This window comes from Taeniopygia guttata, chromosome 5 (assembly GCF_048771995.1).
Source record: "Taeniopygia guttata chromosome 5, bTaeGut7.mat, whole genome shotgun sequence".
Lineage (NCBI taxonomy): Eukaryota > Metazoa > Chordata > Aves > Passeriformes > Estrildidae > Taeniopygia > Taeniopygia guttata.
In genome coordinates this window covers 3,857,456-3,878,159 of record NC_133030.1, presented here as the reverse complement: position 1 = coordinate 3,878,159, position 20,704 = coordinate 3,857,456, and the positions used below count along the sequence as shown (strand labels likewise).

The 20,704-nt window shown below is 42.0% G+C and overlaps 1 protein-coding gene and 1 long non-coding RNA gene across 4 annotated transcripts in view; one reads left to right on the top strand and one right to left on the bottom strand.

Moving 5' to 3' along the window:
* The window catches only part of HIPK3 (homeodomain interacting protein kinase 3), a 67,267-nt gene extending 63,704 nt beyond the window's left edge, over positions 1 to 3,563 (bottom strand). For 2 of the 3 annotated variants that reach the window (XM_030273405.4, XM_030273408.4), the window contains exon 1: positions 3,426 to 3,563. The gene's annotated coding sequence lies outside the window, so the exon portion shown is untranslated. Of the gene's footprint in view, positions 1 to 2,824; positions 3,007 to 3,425 lie in introns of those variants that run through there. The other variant, XM_030273406.4, reaches the window with a different exon arrangement.
* Positions 3,564 to 11,761: 8,198 nt separating this feature from the next.
* Positions 11,762 to 13,296, top strand: LOC140684224 (uncharacterized). The gene is made up of 2 exons (XR_012056169.1): positions 11,762 to 11,970; positions 12,585 to 13,296. It is a non-coding gene; the product is annotated as an uncharacterized lncRNA (long non-coding RNA).
* The last annotated feature ends 7,408 nt before the right edge of the window (positions 13,297 to 20,704 follow it).

The following is a 20,704-nucleotide window of genomic DNA, read 5'->3' as shown; positions in this document are numbered from 1 at the left end:
AGGCTCTTAACTAAAACAGTCTCTAAAGGGGGGCGGGGGAAGCCAAGACCAGGTAACAGGATTTTCCAGGCTTTATCCTTCATTATAGGTTATTTCAGGTTAAACAGAGGGTGCTCACTGCCTGCAGAAGTCAGAAAAGGTAACCCATTACTAACCCATATCACAGCATCAGTTATTTTAGGCTGCTTTAAATAGAGTTACGTGGTCACTTCAGGTGCACTGCGCACACAGCAGTGGTCTGGAACATGCTCAGTGCTCATCCTCGCTCCTCTCCCCATGTTTGGGGTCGTGCTCAGCTCAGCCACAGTTCTGAAATACAGCTTCAGACACCTGAAGTCCCATCCTATACCTACCCAAAGTAATGAGCTTTTATTTCAAGATCTGCTAAAGGTAATTCGTTATTTTCTACTCCACCTCTGATTGTCAGTGAAGGGATCTCAAGAAATAGAATATTTCAGTGACTTAGGAACCTGGGAAACACAAAATGGTACAAACAAGCTTTTCTGAAGTCTGAAAGGTGGATACTATTTCGTAAAATTCAACAGCAAACCTGTGACAGAAGAATGTTGGTAGCACCACCATGACAATTCCACAACAACCAAGGATCACCAGGTGTTTATCAGGCCTGCTCTACCCAACTTGTACTTCTGTCAGTCACAGCAGTTTAACTCACCTGTAATGCTTCTATATATCACATGAAATCATTTTATATATTCAGAAAAGTCGGCCTCTCTGTCCTTTGCTTTACTCCCCAAAGTTCTGGGCAGAAAGCAACACTGCCTGCAGGAACTGCTCTGTAAGAGCACAGCACTCACTCATATGCCACGACACCCCACGCTGCAACAGTGAAATTTAGCTGCACTAAAAGCAGTTTCTCCTTCTGTATTTAACATTCCTCCAAAATACATATTCAACCTCAAATGACAGTGCTGCTCCTGTTACCAACGCTGCTTTTCTCCCCCCTCACATACAAGAAAGCCAACTACAAAATTCCCGTTTCAAAACGCGCTGCTTTGTCAAAAGGGCCTTTGTTGCCACGATCAGCACACTGGCAAAAGGGAAAATACAAGAAAGAGATCCTATAGAGGTAAAAAGAAAACTACACTAAAAACAGGAAGTGTGCAATGCTTTCAAAGAGGGGTCTCTACACCTCAACACGTTAGCTTGGAAAAACACTGCCTTTGGATTGGGGCTTTCACAAGAATTTAGTACAGTTAATTCTGTTCCGCCCAGGGGCTGGTGAGCTAACCAACCCTCTGCCTCTGAAAGTGCTGCTCAGCCTCCCCATCCTCTTTAACAGATGCCATCAATCCCGCAGATGCTTTTGGAAAAATCACCTCCAAAATATCGTTTGTTTTGAAGCAACTGCTGCAAACTGGAGGACACAAGGAGAAAAGCAGCACATGCAAATTCCAGCATTTCTATCAGTTAGTTCTGAAAGATGAGTTGCAAGCTCAGTCTTCCTCCCCACACCCTGTCTTTGTCTCTGCTATCTCGTTATGCAGGAGCCGGTCTCATTTCCCTGTTTCCATAGGTAGTTGTTTGAAAGAGAGGAGGGAGGAAACACGCAAACAAAAAAAAAAAAAAAAAAAAACCTGAAACAAAGAAAAATCACAAGTGCCGCAGAGACCCCAGGGCAGGGGCAGCTCCCCGAGCATTTTTTCAATGAAACTTTATTCCAGCTCATGGAATCCGTCCAATTCCAAACCGCCCCCAAGCCCGGAGAGCCACGCACCACCAGCGCATTGGGAATTGGAACACCCAGCCAAATTTATCCGTAAAAAAAATTAATTCACAAGCACGAGCGGTGCCACACCCTGAGCGAGCAACTCCAAGAGAAGCCCCCAGGAAGAAGTGGAGGGAGTGAGAAGTCCAAGGGCTCTCCACATGCGCTACCATAAAAGGTCCGCGGCAGCGCAGATAAAGCCGTCCCCGCCGCTCCGCCGGGATCAGTTTTCCCCGCTAAGTCCGCGTTAACACTTCGCTCTATTTATTTGCCATCTCACCACGCCGCTTCGTAATACAGTATTGACCTATTTTCCAGGTGCTTAATTAATCTCTCTGCTGGCTGCCACGCTTGTTAGAGAGTTGCTGTGCGTATTTTAAACTTAGTTTATAGAAAGCTCTAGCAAATTAGGTCTGTTACGGAATTATTATGTCACAAAGTAGGACCTCGCAGTCCATCCCAGCTTTCCTACTTAACACATCAATCAGAGCCTGAACTTTTTGCAAACGATGGCATGGGAGGTAATACTGGGTAGAAAATAAATAACCACAGAAACATGCATTGATATCAACAACTGCAGCTCTACCTAATGTAATCATCTCTCATAGTAACATACTTTCCCACAATTTAAAGACACTAAAACAATTGAAATAAACGAGGCGATACACAAGAAAGAAGACGCGAAATACACAAGCAGGAAGATGCAAAAACATCAGGGCGCCACTTAATTTCTGGCAACTATAGCCCTGGAGTCCCAAAAACTAAGTTAACAGAGAAGGAAACAATCGCAGTTTCTGACATTTTAAGTCAGATGCAACAGTTAGTAACAAAAGAATAGCCTCAAAAGAAAGCTCTTCATATATACGTGTAAGCACATAGCACTGACGACTGAGGGCTTGATCTGAATAAAAATAATTTTTACAAACTCATCACTATTTCCTACAGCGTTAAACACACGTAAAGGCACCTGCCAGCTTTACAACTGATACCACGACGAATCCAGAACAAACCCCGCACAATCCCTGCCGCAACCATTACGGCAAAGCCTCCGGCAAACCAACCCCTCTGTTTTCACAGACCTCGTTCTTGGGAACTGACCAAATTTTAAAGCGTCCACTTCCTTTCCAGTTGCTGTTAGTGATACCGGCCCTGGGCACCATTTGCCGCCCCGGCTTCCCCCCCAGCGCGGCTCCTCCTCGGGGGTCAGGGGCGAGGGTCGCGTCCCGCCGGGACTGCCAGGAGCGCCCGCGGCGGCGGCCGAGCAGGACCCGGAGCGGGAGGAGCCGCGGCCGCGCCCGGGCGCCGCCCCGGGACCCCCCGGCGCTCCCTACAAGGCGCAGGAGGAGGCGGCGCGCCCGGAGGGCAGCGGGGCAGCGCCGGCGCTGCCGCGGGCGAGGGGCGGCCACACCTCCCCGCCGGGCGGCGGCGGCCTCGCCCGGCACCCGGGGCGGCTCGGGGTGGGCGCCCCGCCGCGCCGGGGAACGGGAAACTTCGGGGACGCGGCGGGGCAGGGGGAAGGGGAAGCGGCGCTGCCCGCTCCCCGCCGCCGCGCTCGGCCAGGCCGGCGGCGCTGCCCCGGGCAGGGGGGTCGGGTCTGCCGCGGAGCCCGGCGCGGGCGGGGCGGAACGCCAGCGGCGGAGGCACAGACGGTGCCGCTCTCCGCCCGCCGTGCCGGCCCCGCTCGCCGCCCGCCGCTCACCTTCACGGGTCGGGCCGCGCTGGCGTCCGCGCTGGAGCTGCCGCCGCCGCCCTGGGCATGTCCGGGAGCGCTCCGGGAAGCGCCGCTCCGGCCGGGCTCAGCCGCTCAGCCCCGCCGCTGCTGCTGCCGCCGCCGCCTCGGCCGCTGCCATCTTGTCCTGGCGGCTGCGAGGGAAGAGCCCCAGCTCAGCCCGCTCAACAGACCGGGCCTCCGCCTCATCTTCCCGGGGAGGGACCCAACCCGCCCCCGGCCGCCGCCTCCTCCGCCTCCGCCTCCTCCTGCCTCCGCCCTGCCCGCGGCGGCCTAGCGGCGTCCGCCACCGCCCATCGCCCCGAGCGGCGGGCCGCAGCCCCGCCGAGCGCTGCGGAGGGGGCGCCGGCCGAGCCCCGCTCCGGCGCGCCCCGGCCCCCGCCCAGCCCGCGGGGCGCAGCCTGCGGGGCGCTCCCGCCGCCGCCGCCCGCTCCGCCCGCTCCGCCCGGCCCGGCGGCAGCGCCCCCGCCCGGCCCCGCCGCGCAGCGCAGCCGCCGCCGCCCCGCTCCCGCCGGCGGCGCTCGGAGCGCGCTCCGCGCCCGCCCCGCTCCGCGCTGCCTTCCCCCGCGCTCCTTTCCCCCGCGCTCCTTCCCGCTGCGCTGCCTTCCCCTGCGCTCCTTCCCGCTGCGCTGCCTTCCCCCGCGCTCCTTTCCCCCCGCGCTCCTTTCCCCCCGCGCTCCTTTCCCCCCGCGCTCCCTTTCCCCCCGCGCTCCTTTCCCCCCGCGCTCCCTTTCCCCCCGCGCTCCCTTTCCCCCCGCGCTCCCTTTCCCCCCGCGCTCCCTTTCCCCCCGCGCTGCCTTTCCCCCCGCGCTGCCTTTCCCCCCGCGCTCCCTTTCCCCCCGCGCTCCCTTTCCCCCCGCGCTGCCTTTCCCCCCGCGCTCCCTTTCCCCCCGCGCTCCCTTTCCCCCCGCGCTGCCTTTCCCCCCGCGCTGCCTTTCCCCCCGCGCTCCTTTCCCCCCGCGCTCCCTTTCCCCCCGCGCTCCCTTTCCCCCCGCGCTGCCTTTCCCCCCGCGCTCCCTTTCCCCCCGCGCTGCCTTTCCCCCCGCGCTGCCTTTCCCCCCGCGCTCCCTTTCCCCCCGCGCTGCCTTTCCCCCCGCGCTGCCTTTCCCCCCGCGCTGCCTTTCCCCCCGCGCTGCCTTTCCCCCCGCGCTCCCTTTCCCCCCGCGCTCCCTTTCCCCCCGCGCTCCTTTCCCCCCGCGCTCCTCTCCCCTGCTCAGCGCCAGCGGACCTTCCCCCTGGGAAGTCCTGGGAGGACAACTTGAGATGCTCCTACCGCGAACTCTCCTCTCTGCCCGCCCCGGTCTGTCACTACCTCGTGCTTTGTCGGGGATCTCCGAGGAGCACCTGTAAAACCCCCAATAATCCTCCCGTGCTGGCCGTCCCAGTCAGCACAGCCCGAGCAGTGAGCTCTCCCTCCCACCTCTTAGCTGCCAGCTCCCCTAACACTCATTCCCAGATACAGAGCGTGCATAACCGTGAGCAAACCGGTGCCAGGACAAAGGCCTGACTCTCTCAGGACACCTGGAGCTTAGAAGATGACAAGGTGAGAATGAACATGTGAACTCCCAATTCATTTAAATGAGTGTTGTGGCCTTGTAAGACAAAGAGACTTCCCCAGCCAGCCCTGAAAACAACTGTGAAGCACCAACCTTCCAGATCTGGTCTGGCATCCTTCCCTGGCGAGCAGTCCTTGCCACGCTAGCCCGAGCCCATCAGACACACCAGCAGCTATAGAGGTAACAGGACAGGGCAAATGTATTGACCAGTTTTCATCCTGCATTACAGTTCAGCATTTTGCCTTGCTCAACTCTTCACAAAACAACGGGATACACCCCCAGTAACAACATGTCCCTAATATTACACATCACTTAAATATTAGTGGTTTGTAGGACTGGTCAGCTTCTGCAAACAGCATTCTTGACCCAAAATAGTGTTCAGCTGATGTGGGGTGAAAAAGGAATTACTGTTTGCCTGTAAAGTATTTAGCCCCAAGATAAATCCTTGGCTACAGCTACAACTGGACATCACATGCTTCTCCACCTCTTGCCAAAAATAACAAAGAATTTCTTTATTTACTTGCACAACTACACGTACTCTGCTATTTTTTTCTCACTACTTGTTCCAGTATTTTCAACACGTGTCTGCTTGATTTTAACCTTTATTTAGGACCAATCCTTGTAATAAAGATTGTTAGGATGTGAAGTCAGAATTTGAATTAATTAATTGGAGAAGCTAGACTTAATGTAGGGAAGTGCTGAAACCTAACATTGGCTTTACTACCACAACACCGCCAATTTTCTTGTAAGTAATGAGCCATATAATTTAGGGCTGGGGAAGAAATAGGTGGGTGTCAATGGTAGTAAATTACACCACTCAAGAGCTGCTCATAGCATCTATTGCTTACTAATTTTAGAAATATTAATCAAGCTCCTAAAAAAATAACATCCTACAGAGTTATTTCTACACTTTTTATTACCATATAGACAGTAAATGTTGATAAACATTCTTGTTGATTACTTAACCATACAAAGTCTAAAATGGCTTTTTAAAAAGCACATTAAATATAAAATATGTAATTAATTAATAAATATCAGCCTGATCTGCTGATTCAATCCACACTTGATCTGCAAACTTAAATTGGTGTATATCGCTCCAAATTGTGATCCACTGATGAGTCTCAACATAATTTTTTCAGCTGTTTTTTAGAATCTGTTTCTAGCAAATTTCTCATCTTTCACATGCACCTTCTTACAGTTTGATAACCAAAACAATCCAAATACAGTTGTAAATTTGAATTATACCGATCCTCTGCTAACAGACAAAATGATGAATCCAGTCCTTCACAGATACTTATGCACAATATTCACCAACTTTCAGAAATAGATTTTAATTTGGATTTAGAAAAGAAGGGGTGACTTTGGGCTCATTAACCTCTCTTATCATACTGTTCTCTCACTGGAATTTTGGGCTGGTCACGCTTGCTAAAATGACAGCACTTCCTGAAACATCCTGGCACTGTCAGTTCTGTCCTCATGTTCCAGTTTTTGCTAATTAGATCAAGCTACACTTCCACTCACCTTGCAACGGGAGTATCACCAGCGTGTAATCAAACTCTCAAATCTCTTCGAAACTCCTTGGGTTGCTTTTGTGGAGCACAGCACCCCTCTGCAGATCCATTGTTCGTCCTTATTTCCTTACAAGCTCCCTTCTTTGGGAGCTGTTTCAATTAAAGGTTTCCTCAGCATTGGGATTGGGGGCTGACCAGAACTCCAGTGTGAGCTGGAGTGATGAACCTCCTCTGTCAGTGACTCCTAGGGATTACTTTGGCCACAAAATAGTCTTGAAGTGCCCACAAAGCACAGTAACACAACATTAGATGTATCAGCGAGCTTTAAACACTCTGATGACCCTTTTTTATCACAGGTTAAATATGACTCTGTCTGAGAAACCCTCACATAACTTTTTTTTTGTCACCTGGGAAACAGCAAACGCTTCCCTGTCCTGATTTTCTCTTGGTGGGTACATTTGTGCTGGTAAGCAACGTAGGGGTTAATGTGGAAACTCCTGTTACACCTGTAAGCACTGTGGGCTCCTGATACCATTTGGAGGGGAGGGTTTTGTTTCAAAGTGCTTAAGTAACTCAGTGGAAGGAGGCCCCGTGTCATTTAGATTCATTTATGAAGTTCAGCACTGAAACACAGCCCCCGTGGGCTCCTGCTCCCCCTCGTCTCCAAGCCTTTGCAGAGGATAAGCACTAGTTAGGTGTGAGTGCTCTGAGTGGAAAATAAAACCCAGAAGTTAGAAGAAGAAGGTACTTCCAACAGATGTAATCTATTATGCAGCAAAAAGAAATAATCTGAGGACAAACACAGGCTAGAAGCTTTTGGCAGAACACCTACTAATGACACTTTGTGCTATTTTTGTTACCAAAATCCCAAGTGTAGATGCAGACTGCAAATGCTTTGGCTAGAACAATTTGTTTTACTCCTCAAACTGCTATAAGCTATATCATCAAAACACTTTTTACAGCCAGTGTGAGTTGTTCATATCAACTTATTAGTTGCCTGTATCAGCTAGACTCTTAATTTTTGAACAAGCTTGAGTCCTGAATGAGGCTCTGCCATCAGAAGTAAGGACAGGAGAAGGCAAGACCACAGGGCTGTAATTCCATCCAGAAGGCTCAGAATTACACCAATAACATAGATGCAATTGCATGGAACAGCGAGGCACAGTCCCAGTGCAAAGGGACAGAGCTGGCCTCTCACAATTCTCCTGAGCAGTGAAATTTTCCCAGTGATGCCTCTCCACTGCTGGCACTGAGCATCCCATTCAGCAGATTCAGCTCACCCGGCAGAAAAGGCTTTCTTTGGGTCAGGAAAACATTCAGGGACTGTCAGAGCTGACACAAAGAGGAAGGCAGAGTTTTTCTTTGGCACCTGGATGGGAGAGCTGAGTTTCCTCGGCAGAAATTATGAAATCCAAACAACCCACAAGCTGCTTGGCAATGTGTTGTTGTGACCCCTGCAGGTGTCCAGGCCTTCACAGGTGGAACAAGCAAAGATTCCACTGAAATTTTCCTTTTTATAAAACTTGCAGGCCACAGTCTTTAGTCTTTCCTATAGTATTTAATAATTTGTGAAGTAGGGAATTAATTCAGGGATTCAAATTATAGGATTTGAAATTACAGTATTTACTGGTTTTCATATTGGCTGGAATATTTTATGCTTATAGTATTTATCCTTCCCAATCAGATATAAGACTGGACAAAATTAAGTATTGTTTTTTCCTCACAATTTCTTATCTAAAGCATTTTTCAACTGATGCTACTGTCATCTAAGTATGACTTGCATTATGAGAAACAAGCATTCAATATTCTGCATTTGGATCAAAATTTTTCAAGATCCAAATTCCTGTGGAAACATGTAAAGGGGTCAGAGTTAAACTGATAAAATGTGCTCTTTTAAAATATAAAAATTTAAATGTACACTTCCCACTGATTACTATCATATTCAGATAAGCATAGTTCAAAGTTCCCCATTTCCCCTCCCCATAGATGTGTTTGCTAGAGACATCCAAAATCCAACCTTGCTGGGTGTAAATGGAAAATTACTTCCAAATTTAAAGCAAACATGTACTTTGTTCCTTTTGCAACAACTGGAAGGTCAGTTGAGAAGCACTGTGTTTCCTCAACTAAAACCACACAGATTTCTCTATGCATTTTCCACTGAGACATTTGGAAAAACAAGCACAAATTTCACCTTCCACTTCATTTTTTGCATATTTAATGCAGGACTTTAAAAAAAAAAAAATAGAAGGGGTGGAGGTTGGTGAAAGTATTTGTTTATTGTTTGCTGTTTAACTTACAAATTCAACAGCCTGGCTCCTCTGGAAAGATTTAAAAGCTGCTAGGGACAGAAAATGCTTTCTGTGGGCTCATGGTGGGTTCTGGGGCTTTGTGCCTGCTTGTGCCAATGTTCATTTCAGAAATTCACATTGCACAGGTCCCTGTGCATCCCCCAAGGGATGCATGAGGAGCCATCCATCCACCGGGGCTCTTCCAAAGAAAATCAGATTAAAGCATTCTTCAGATTGCCTGTCTTTCGACTTGTTCCTTCCTCAGCCTTTAAAACCCAGCTCCAAGAAACCTCCTGCACCATCCTGACATTGCTATTTCAAATTCTGCCAGGTAATGGTAGAATTTGCTTTCAGGAAATAAATTTGCCTGGTATCTAAAGGTGACTAAAATGGTAATTCTTAGAAAATGTAGAAGGCAGGGTGGCTAAAATGGTAATTTTTAGAAAATGTGAGAAGGAATCTAAAATATTTTTGGTTATCATGTGGATAAAAGCTGGCTAATTTGAGATGAAATGCACTCCTCATCCAAACTAAAACACTAATCCCCTAATTTTTCACATCACAGAAAGACAGAATAACTGCACTGTAGAATCATTAAGATTGGAAAAGACTTCCAACTTTAATAGAAGAGTGATATTTATGTACAAGGCAAAAGGAAAAAAACATAAGTAGAAAAATACAATTAATTTCTCTTGAAATTACATAAATACCTACTAGTTCAATTTAGGTTTTACAGAACTTTTCTCTTTCTCCTTTTTTTTTTTTTTTTATTGTTTCTTTTCAACCTTCTTGTCCTTTTCAGTGCCATAGTTGTTGAAAGAGCTAACTGGGACAACTATAATTTAAAAATATGGCACCCTGCTAATTGTCACAGATGATTTTGTTCAGGGACACTGTGAGATATTTATTTCTCTGCTTGTGTTCCTATTACATCAGTAGGTGTAGACTTGACAGATGCTTCATTGCTGTGTTTTAAACTATGGAAAGATCTTGTTCATATTAACATATTTTCTTTAACAAAGAGTTAAAGAAATGCAATATTTTGTGGGGTGGTTGAAATACCTTTACTGGATCATGTAAATGCTAAGGTATCATGCTAAGGTATAATATTTTTCAGACTGTATTTTCATTTTCAGTCTGATTTTTCTTTCTGCTGGAGCCATAGAAGTAGATCATTCCTCATTCATGTTCCTTAGGAGATCCACAAGGAAAGGGTCTGTCTTCAGGAAAGGTGTCACAATAATGTACATTTCTAGTCTGACACTGTCAATTTTCTTGCATTTTCTTTACTATTTCCATGTAGTCATTCACCTTTGTGGTGTCTGGGTGTTTTTCACATAAGTGTATTTAATAATTACGTTTTTATGCTCGCTCTCTCTTGCAGGTAAAGAATTGGAAGTGATTGTTAGGGTTAATGAATGTTAAATGTGTACAAAAATACAATGTGTTTCTATTTTTGAGTTGTTTGGCAAGGACAAATATTTTGCAATATCTGACTATTACAACATAAAATAGAGAGAATCTGATATAAACTGAGAATGATAATATTCAGGGCAATCAACAATAAATGAGATAATCCAGTCCCAATTTAATGATAGCCAAACACTGGAAAAATGTTTGCATAAAAGTTGAAAAACCACTGAAACACTTTTTCTATGGAGGAGAAAAATTACCTTTTAAAATAAGAAGCATATTTAAAATTTAAATTCCAATGACACTGGGCTAATTTTAAAAATCTTTGATAGCAAATTTTGAAATAAGCATCAATAAGCACCCGACATTTAAGAATATCCATAGGGTAGCATCCACTAATGCTACAATAATTTCATTTTTACAGGTAAATAATGACTTCTGTCCTCAGTGACTGATACATTGCAAGATCAAGGGCTGCAGACAGATGAAGAGCACAACAAATGTTCCAGCTGACCTCACTTTCCAAAACACATCATTCCTTCAAATAAACGTCACTAAACACCAGCAGGCAGTCAAATTACAGAATTAAAACATAATCCTGCATTACTCCAGTGAGTCGCTGCTTATTAGCAGTAATGTCTACTGACTGCAGGGAAAACACTGGCAGAAATAAATGTTTCTGGGGCTGTGCTTTTGCAGCGTATTCCAAAGTAAATAGTCTGATTAGCTGGCTGCTGGTCCAGGCTGATGTTTTCCCGTGGCAAGGAGAATTTTTATCTTAATGCAGGATGTGTCAGCCTCCCCCACGAGCTGCAGCACTCAGGAGTGGAGCCTGCTGTAACTCTGGCAGGCACTGAATCACAGCCAAGCCTCTTTTAGAATGAAATGGAAGATGACCTCCTTACCTGGGTCTCTCCAACCTCACTGTGAAAGCACTTGAGGACTGAGCCAGGGCTTTGCTATCAGCAGCTAAAAACAAAACCCAAACTGCACAAAAAGCCCCTTTTGTGGCACTGGTGTAAGGCCCTGTCACTAATCTCTCAGTGGCACAAATCCCTGCTGAGAACCCGAGTCCGTGTGCACATGGCTTGCAAATGTCCACCTGCACACTCCCTTAAGAGTTTAATACATCAGCAACTTCTCCGTGGGTTCTCCTACCTTTTAAAAGTAGATATCCTTATTTCTCCCCTCCCCCATGAGACTCCTTAATGAAAAAACAGTTAAAAATATCTTCTAAAGGTTTAAATTACCACATTAGAGACTCTCCTCCTAGAATCAACAGAAAAGTCGCATTAATTACATGAGTTATGAAAGCAGATCAAGCCATTATAAAGAAAAAAGAACAACAGAAAAGGCACATTAATTACCTAAGTTATGAAAACAGATCAAACCCTTATAAAGAAAAAAACATTTTCTTCTTTAGTAAAGAACGTATTTTTCTATAAATGTGTTTATTCAGAGGTGCAAACATTTTAATAGAATTCTTACAAAAGTTACAAAACTTGTGCTTATTATTTTATTTTTCTGTTCCAAACAGCCCAGATCCGTTCCAAAGGAAAAGGTGATGCTTGGCAGTCGTTTAATGAATTGTTCTGACCCAGTGAAATACACCGTGTCCCCTCCTGGTAATGAGACACTCGGCAGAAAGTGTCACATGGCAGAAACAATGGCAGCAGGCTGTCACCAGGGCCACAAAGCCCCATCACCTCTGAGCAATCTCTCCCCAGACAATGCAGGGGAAGATCAGGTAACATTTCTGAGCTAACTGCATGAGCACTTGGTACTGGAGATGGTGCTTTGACCGGTAGCATTTTCAGTTTATGTGCATTTTGATAGTAAATATATATATATATATATATATATATATATATATATATGTATATATATGTATGTATATGTATATATGTATTTTATATTTTATATAGTTTTATATTTTATATATATTTCTATTTTCAATTTCTTTGATATTTAATTTTTATATCTATAAATATTTTATTTACTTTTTTAACACCTCCTTCCTAGTTAGGCGTAAAGCTCATGTTGTTTTCTGACTTACAGACAGTTCTGATCAAACAAATTTAATTTTAAAATGTTTCAGTGTCAGTACACAAAAAATATCATGTCTACTCATGTGACATTTCAATTAGATTTTATGTGAAGGTAGACAGGAAATCAGCTGGGTTTTATGGCTTTCTCATATTTTGATACAATTACTGCTCTCTGCTACTGAAACGGAGTACAGCCTTACACATTTATGATCTGATGTTGAAAAAAATGGGATAAATAATAAAATAAATACATGGTCATCAATTTAAAAAATGGTCATAAACATCGTGTCATGCTCAACACCAAAATGAACAGCGGCGAGATCCAACAGGTGAGAAAATGAAAGGACAGAAACTGCAGAGCACAAAACGCTGCCAATACCCCGAGAGGACCGAGCCTGGGGAGACTGAACTCCATGTGTGACCTCAGTGCAAAGAACCCCACGGCACACTCAGAGTTTGGCAGCAGCACTGCCATGATTTTGCTGGATTTTCCCTTGGAGAGGAGCACAAGGAATGGGTGAATTGCCATCAGGACACAGAGGCACAAGGAAGGGCCCACGGCTCCAGTCTCAGCTGCCACTTCAACTGAAGGTCTCAAGAAAACTGGAGATCCTTCTATAACTAATTTCTTTTTGTTAGTGCTACTTGTGACTTAAAAAACACAGTTTCCACAGGTCTTATATGTGCACTGTACCTCCAGATCGTTTTCAGTTTTATTTTTCTTTTTTAAATACAAACTGCATATCTCAGAATAAGATAATGAAGTGGTACATGTTAGATAAACAGTACATTTATCAGGGATTGAAGCACTTCCATCCATACCTCTTGTGCCATATCTCACAAAGGAAATCTGTACACCTATTCCTGACAAAAACAGTTTAATACATCCGAATTACTTTATCCTTTTCCTACCTCAATAGGAAGGGTTGAGCATAAGTAAAAAAGTATCTGTATAGACCTCATTATTTTTCTGTATGCATGCAATAAAATAATATTAAAATAAAAAATGGAAATCTGAGAGTACACACATTTTCATTAAATATATGATTTATTAATCAATTTTATTTATTATTTAATTACATACATGTGGGAGACTGTAAACAGTAGTTCTTATTCTGGATAATCCTCAAAATGTGATAAAAGTGCATCCTGTGAGGAAATATATCACCTGTCACTGAAAAATACTTCACAAAAATATTTCACAAAAATACCAAGAAGCAGCTGAAGGTAATGGCTAAAAGGGCAAGTGTTAGGGCACAGACTGAAACACCTCAAAATTAAGGAAAGAAAAAGCATTACTTAATCAAGAGGGATGCAGCCTGTGTGCAAAGGAGAAGCCACACCATTTCTTTTAAAACACTGATTGTGTTTTAAGGTGTTTATTTTTGAGCACTACTTTGTGTACATAGGTGCAGCCAGTTTTATATCTCTTCTTATTTGCTTTTTTATGACTTATGCTTAAGCAGAGATTACAGAACAGGGAAAGGATGTGCATAGGAGGCAGCATCCCAGAATGTGGAAGGGGTGTCATACCTTGGAGAAACCCAGGAGGAAATTACTGAATACTCAAGAAGAAAATTTGCATTTTCTTTTGTATAAGATCAACACTGGAATAATAGTAGAAGTTCCATTTTTATTGAAATATCTCCTGATGCTTCATGTGTTGTAACTACTCCATCAAAACCAATCAAAATCTCACAATGCTTATATTAAACCACTAATGAGCATTTAGGGGAAATACCCAGAATATCAGTATTAATTTTAATAGATATAGAGACAGCAGTATTAACAAAGTAGCCTAAATTATGGACCAGAATTTCATGGTTGGGAGTCCGTAATATAATAAATATAAATCACAAAGATGGCTTCCAAATGAAATCTTCCAGAGCTTGCTATCCAAGTATCAGACAAGAGACGACAGATGGATTCAGAGAGAAAAAGAGGAGTGTGCAAGGGAAGAGGAGACAACCTTGGCCAGCACTCTAGGGAGAATCATATCAGTGCACCAGCTGCCCACCTGCCTCAGGAGTCTTATTTCCTGAAGGAAGAAATTTTGCCAGTGCCAGTTTTTATTCATTATTGTAGGACTGCCAACACTTTTTTCCTCCTGAAAGACAAAAACGTGTGTGTCGTGTAAAGCCTGACAAATATAATGCAAGTCCCACTGAAATCTTCAAAAAGTACACTGGTAGCATGGGTGGGATGAAGATTTCACTCAGCTATTTTCCATTTTTCAAGTACTGTTTAGACATGTATTCATCCCTCCTCAAAAGTGAACCCTTGAAGATGACAATTGAATGAGAAAAGTATTAAAAAAACCCCAAACAAACCTGGATTGTTAGTGTGGTTCCACTCATCATTACATTCCATCATAAAGACATGGAAATCAGTTTTTTATAGCCCAGCATGATGACAGCTATTTGACTCCCAAACTTAAAAGCAGTATAAATATTTTTGGTTTAACACATGAAATGTAACGATCAGATATCAACTGTTCTTTACCATTTAAATGCATTTCTTCAGGAGAAGCAAATTCATGTATTACAGCAGAAACTAATAACTATTTCACAGCAGGGTATGAGTAGCTTCTCATTCATTTTTTATTAAATATTTGTATCTGTTACATGTGTGAAAGATTGCTTTAGCTGCTTTATATGAGGCTTTTAAGGCAGAATAGCATTCCACTCTGCAGACAATACTGAAAAGCTCTAGTTTAATTCAATAATTAACTTCCCTGTGTTTCATTTCCAAGCACAAAATATTACCTTTAATTAAAAACACAATAGGAAATTGCCTAGTTATCTTGCTCTTTAACAACGTACTTCTTAGTGTAAGGCAATTAAAATTAATTTAATCACCGGCTCTAGCTTTTGCACTAAGTCATACCTGAAAATGAGCTGGTTAACTCATGTTCCTTAAATTAAACTTTATACCTAAGAAAAAAGTGCATCTCCTGGCTTTATTTCTGATCAGTGGTGGAGTATCTTGATGACAACAACCTGGGCATTTATCCTTTCCTCCTTTCATTTCAGTGAGTGTTATCTCTTATTTTCCACAGTAGCCTCCAAAAAGCCTTCTGCTCCAGCAGACTCAGTTCTGTCATTTCCAATATCATTTGCATTTATGTTATTTACAGCAACTTTACATTGCCTTTTGTACCTTATTACACTCACTAAGTGTCTGTGGAATAAAACTTCCTCATTAAAACATCTTTGGCAAAGCCGTTTTCTGAATCATAATTTTCATTTACTTTCTATTCAGAGTATAATTTTTAAAGCTTGGTGTTTATTAGACAAACAGTAATGGAGTTGTGAGGCCTCCAAAGTGATTTCTTTTTGAGACCTCTTTCTAACCTTTTAATTTAAATCTTAATTTGGAATTAGTTTTAACATGAGAAAGTGAGATCTATTTTTCACTCTAATCCTAAATCAATATTAGCTCAGAAGATTATTCTGTCTGAGCCAGAGAGAATATATTATACCATTAAAAGTAACCTTTTGCAGGGAATATTACTAATGCTGCCTAAAAATAATTCATTTCTACAAATCAGAATGAGAAATACATGGGGTTTTTTGCCCAGACACCTTAAAATAATTTTGTCCCTTCATAATCCTTCTCTGTATACTATTCTTGCTTAGTTGGTGCTAATGAGTATGTAAAATAAGATGGAAAACACATCCCCTAAAATGTTTGCCTTGACACATGTAGAAAGGTTCACACCAAGACAGCCCACAGAAGGAATTGAGCTGAAGTATATTGGAAGAAAATCATGATTTAAATTCAACAGTTTGATTACATTGCAACGTTGACATTATTTATTACAGATATCTACAAAATCATTACACTTTCATGAAATCTTCCAATTGAGTCAAATCAGTGTTTCTTAGTAGAGCTCCAGGTTTAATCATTATTTCCCAGGAAAGAATGGTTAACACTGCAAAATTGCTGAACTTAATCTAGATATTAATTCAAATAAAACTCACTGAATATTTTGTTTTTTAACAAAAACCTTACAAATACAATCCCATCTTGGCATTGAGAATACGCAATTATTGCAAATTGTGTGGTTTGGTTTAAAAAAAATAAAAATAATTTTTAAAAAAAAAGTTGCTAAGCTGTCTTCTCTTCCACTGATCATCACTTCCTTAATTTTAAAGCTCTTGAGATGAGTTTGTCTCCTGAGGCCCCTGGGACATCCCTACAGGATTTCCTCTCCCTGATCCAGAGCTAAACCACCCATGGATGTGTCCACAGCAGCCGTGGTGCCACTTCATGCCCCTGATGGTCCCAGGGACACAAGGCAGGACTGAAATTCAGCCAAAGAATCAAAGAGAAACGGTGCTAAAATCAGATTATTCTTCTTGCCATCACAAAACTTTCCAGCAAATTGGCTTTTCTGCTGAGGGAAATCGTAGTGCCCTGTAGTAGTTTGTGAGAAGTACAAAATCAGCTGTCGTATCAGCAAGGTGTTAATTTTCTTTGAATGAGATGGTATTAAATGTTACAAACATTACATAAATTTAATATTATTAAATTTCTCTGTATTCAGTGAATTTTTTGTCCTGTTCTCATCTTTCACAGACACAACCCAAAGGTATCACTCAGTCCTGTGCATTCCCCACTTTTCTCTTTCAGCCAGCGTTCTGCTTTGTCTTTTCCTGCAGGTTTTACAAGCAGCTGTGATATTCAATTGATTTTTCTATTACAGGGCATTATATTCTCACAGCTAAATTTCTACTGTAATTCAGATTTATTTTGGTTTGGTCGGGGGACATGACAGAGGTTAACCCAATTGACAGATCACGTCAGATGAATCATACATGAAAAGTTTCCCAGGTCATTCAAGGTGAAACAGAATTTCAGATGTAATACTCTCTTACAGAAAAAAAAAAAAAACCAAACCAGTATTCAGGCAACTGCTGAACAAAGACTTGCAATAAAATTCTGACTAACAAGGAGTGCTGGAAACAGTATTCTCCCACATTTTGTGCTCCATGCACACGGCAGCCACGAGCCCTGACACGTACAAAGCATTGTCTCACAAAATGAAATCCCAGTGCTGATGAAACTCCGATTACCACCCACTGAAATGCCCAATTCTTCCCATGCCTTTTTGCATATTTCCCCCCCACCCAGCTGGCTGAGCCGTCCTGCTGCAGTCCTGAGGTGTCTGCTTATTAGTCTCTGTCTCTTGAGCAGGGGGTTAAGACTTTTTATTTCCAGTGAGGATTTTTATTTCTCCTCTGTTTTTTCTTTTCTTATTTCTGAAAAATGTCACATTCTCTAGTTAAAAAAAAAAGTTTGAGACAGAGTGTGAACACTAATTAGTAAAATGACTTCAACATATGTACTTTATATTTTTCAAGTATATTTTACACATTATCAAAAAAAAAAAAAAAACCAAACCTAGTGGAGATCAAGCAACAAAGTCATTCTGTACTGATGGTACTAGAAAAACCTTTTACAGAAATAAAATTATGGTTTTGCAATGTCATAAAGAAGAAAAAAAAATTAAAGGTCGCCTAGAAATATCAAAAACATATGCTTTTTATGAAGAGCATACTGCAGAAACCATCTCATCTCCATGAATTAGCATTTGCTCATCCTCATTAACAGACTCATATGCCTGCTTGTCCTGTAACTTAACATTGAAGGCCAAATTAAAAAGATGTCATACACCAGTTGCTGAACATAAATTATCCACATAAAAAGTTCATCATTTAAAAGACTCTTAAGAGGATGCCAGCACTGATTTGAATTTACTCCAGGCATTTCTCTGCTTATTGTTTATAAGGTTGTAAGTTGCACTTATAAGGTTGGAAGTGGCACTTCACTTTGATACAAAAAGGTGATTCAAAACTGAAATCAGATTAATAAACTCTGACAGAAAGAAGACATTAATAGGAGCAACCAATGACAGAATAAACTGTACATCTAAGCAATGGCTTATCAAACCTAAGAGGATTTGCCTAATTAATCCTGTGTTGCACAGCTATCTGAATGGCTTTTCTGTCCAATCCATATTGTTGCTATTCATTACTTACTCTTGGCTTTCTAGAAACAAGAGACATATCACATAACAAGCTAAACAGTATAACCTATTTTTGAACTGCTTTACTGTACTATCCTGTAAGCAGTTAACTAATGCACTACAAAAATAATTCCAGAGCTCCAAACTGTTTGTTTCTTTTTTAAATGGCAAAGGTAACAGTAAGCATTAGTTATTTGGAGAGCAGCATTTGCCTTTAGAAGGGAACATCTTTTTTAGAATAAATTGTGGAAAAAGGACTTTATGTCTGCATACTTCATGTGTGGGTTTGAGTTCACCGAAGAAAATGTGCAGGCTAACAAGAAGAGTATTGTCAGTGAAACCCAAATGGCTACAGTTCCAGGGCTGCTCCAATTGATAAATGTAAAATGTCTGACAAAGACACTTCAGAATGTGGCAGGTGTGTGTCATGTATAGTTTTACTGTCTAAGTAAAGCAAACATATGAAGAGATTAAAAAAATAGATTAAGTGTTTTATAAGCTACTGCTAGCCTACACTAGCCAGCTGAAGGCTTTAAATAATTTAATCCCTTCAGCAACTGCCAGTCCCAACTGCAATCCTGAAACAAGGTCTGAATTCAGTTTGAAGCCCAACAGGTGCAGTCTAATACTGCTTCCTTAATTCAGCTACTGATCTATGTTTATGCCTGTAGAGAACAGCATATTCTTAAATCCACCATGGCATTAATTAAATTAGTCTAAGTGCCTCTTGTTTTATCCCATCTTCTACTATCAAATTTACCTCAGACAGTACTCTGTTTCTTTCCCCTCCCCTCCAGAAATGCTCTTCATGCCAGATGGAAGACAAAGACTCCTTAAAAAGCTTTTAAAATAGATTTTTCTTTATATACAACGTACAGAAAAACGCAAAATTAACCAGGGCAACTAAACAAAAGGAAACATTTAATACTGGTTTTCTTAGCCTGAATTCTAATATTTGAAAGTGGAAGGAGATACTTAAAGTTATCAGCAAGCAGTCTTGTACTCACTCTTTTCTTTGGATAATCCAGGCAATTTAAGTTGCACCTGATGTGCATAAGCTATTTATCATTCTTATATGCTAATTATTTTTACCAATACTTGCCAGTAGCACAAAATAATGCATATTGACCAGAGCAATAATTCATAAGGAAAAAAAAAAAAAAAAACCAACAAAAAAAACAAACAAAAAAAAAAGTAAAAAAAATAAGCAGCATCACTACGAAGTTCCCAGGAATGGTAACAGGGAGGGTTAGAGTCAGGTTCCCACCACCTTCCCTCTCTTCCAAATCAAGGACTCTTTAATAAACCACAGGGAAATGCTGCTTAGTGCACTAATTCCCAAAGAAATTTAAAGGTTAATCTACATTTTCCTCCAATCACAGGACAAGAGAAGAGGAAAATTCCCAGCACCTTCCTTCTTTTGCTTTTCCAGAGGAACTGGAAGATGGGACAATCAAAGGCACAACCTCCTTTCCCTTCCTCACAGACTGGGCCACGCTCTCTCTTGGGATGAACACAGAGAGAAATTAAGCAGTATGTTTGGCATATGCAAATGAGAGGACAGCATTTTCTTTTAATGAAACCTTCACTCCAAATTTCAGGAGGTTTAAGTGGGGAGCTATTGGAGTAGTAAGGCCAGCTCAAACAGCAGATGACAATTCAATGTCATTCAGTCAATCAAGACTATAATAAGCAATGCAAGGGACAAGCAGCCTTCTGAAAATCACAATAGATTCAATGTACATTAAACAAAATATTTTCTTAAATCCCAAGCTGCTCAAAACATTAATACCTAGCTAAAAAAATTGCAAAGATTGTCATCCATAAAAAAATTCTTGTGATTATAACAAAAAGTGAACTCTGGTACACCAGCGCAGATTTGAATTCCCAAAAATTCTACCAGCACAGAGAAAAACAATAAGCATATTACAAGCATCTTGGAAATCTTTGATATTTCCATTGTTTTGTATATATTGAATGGAAATTTTAATTACTAATCATCAACTATTCTTTTGATTATGTGAAGTAATACAGGCACCAGCCCTTCTCTATTTCAAAACTGGATGGATAATGCTGAGGTCTCTCGATTTCATTGGCATTGACAATGCGTTCTTTCATCCCAGTTGTACTTCAAAATACTAAATGAATGAAATTTTGGAGCACAGAACAACCCAAATGTTTAAAGGCTCTACCACTTAGTTAATACAAACCTGAAATCTAAAATTCAGTTTCAAAACCATCTATTCCAGGATTTTGGCTTTTGAAAGAAGGAAAAGACAGGAGGGGGGAAATTTACAAAGGACATTGTAGAAATGCTCAGCAGCAATTATAACTGTATTCTATCAACAAAGCCCAGTTTTAATTCAGAACTCAAATAACTGTCAAATAACTTACAACATTTA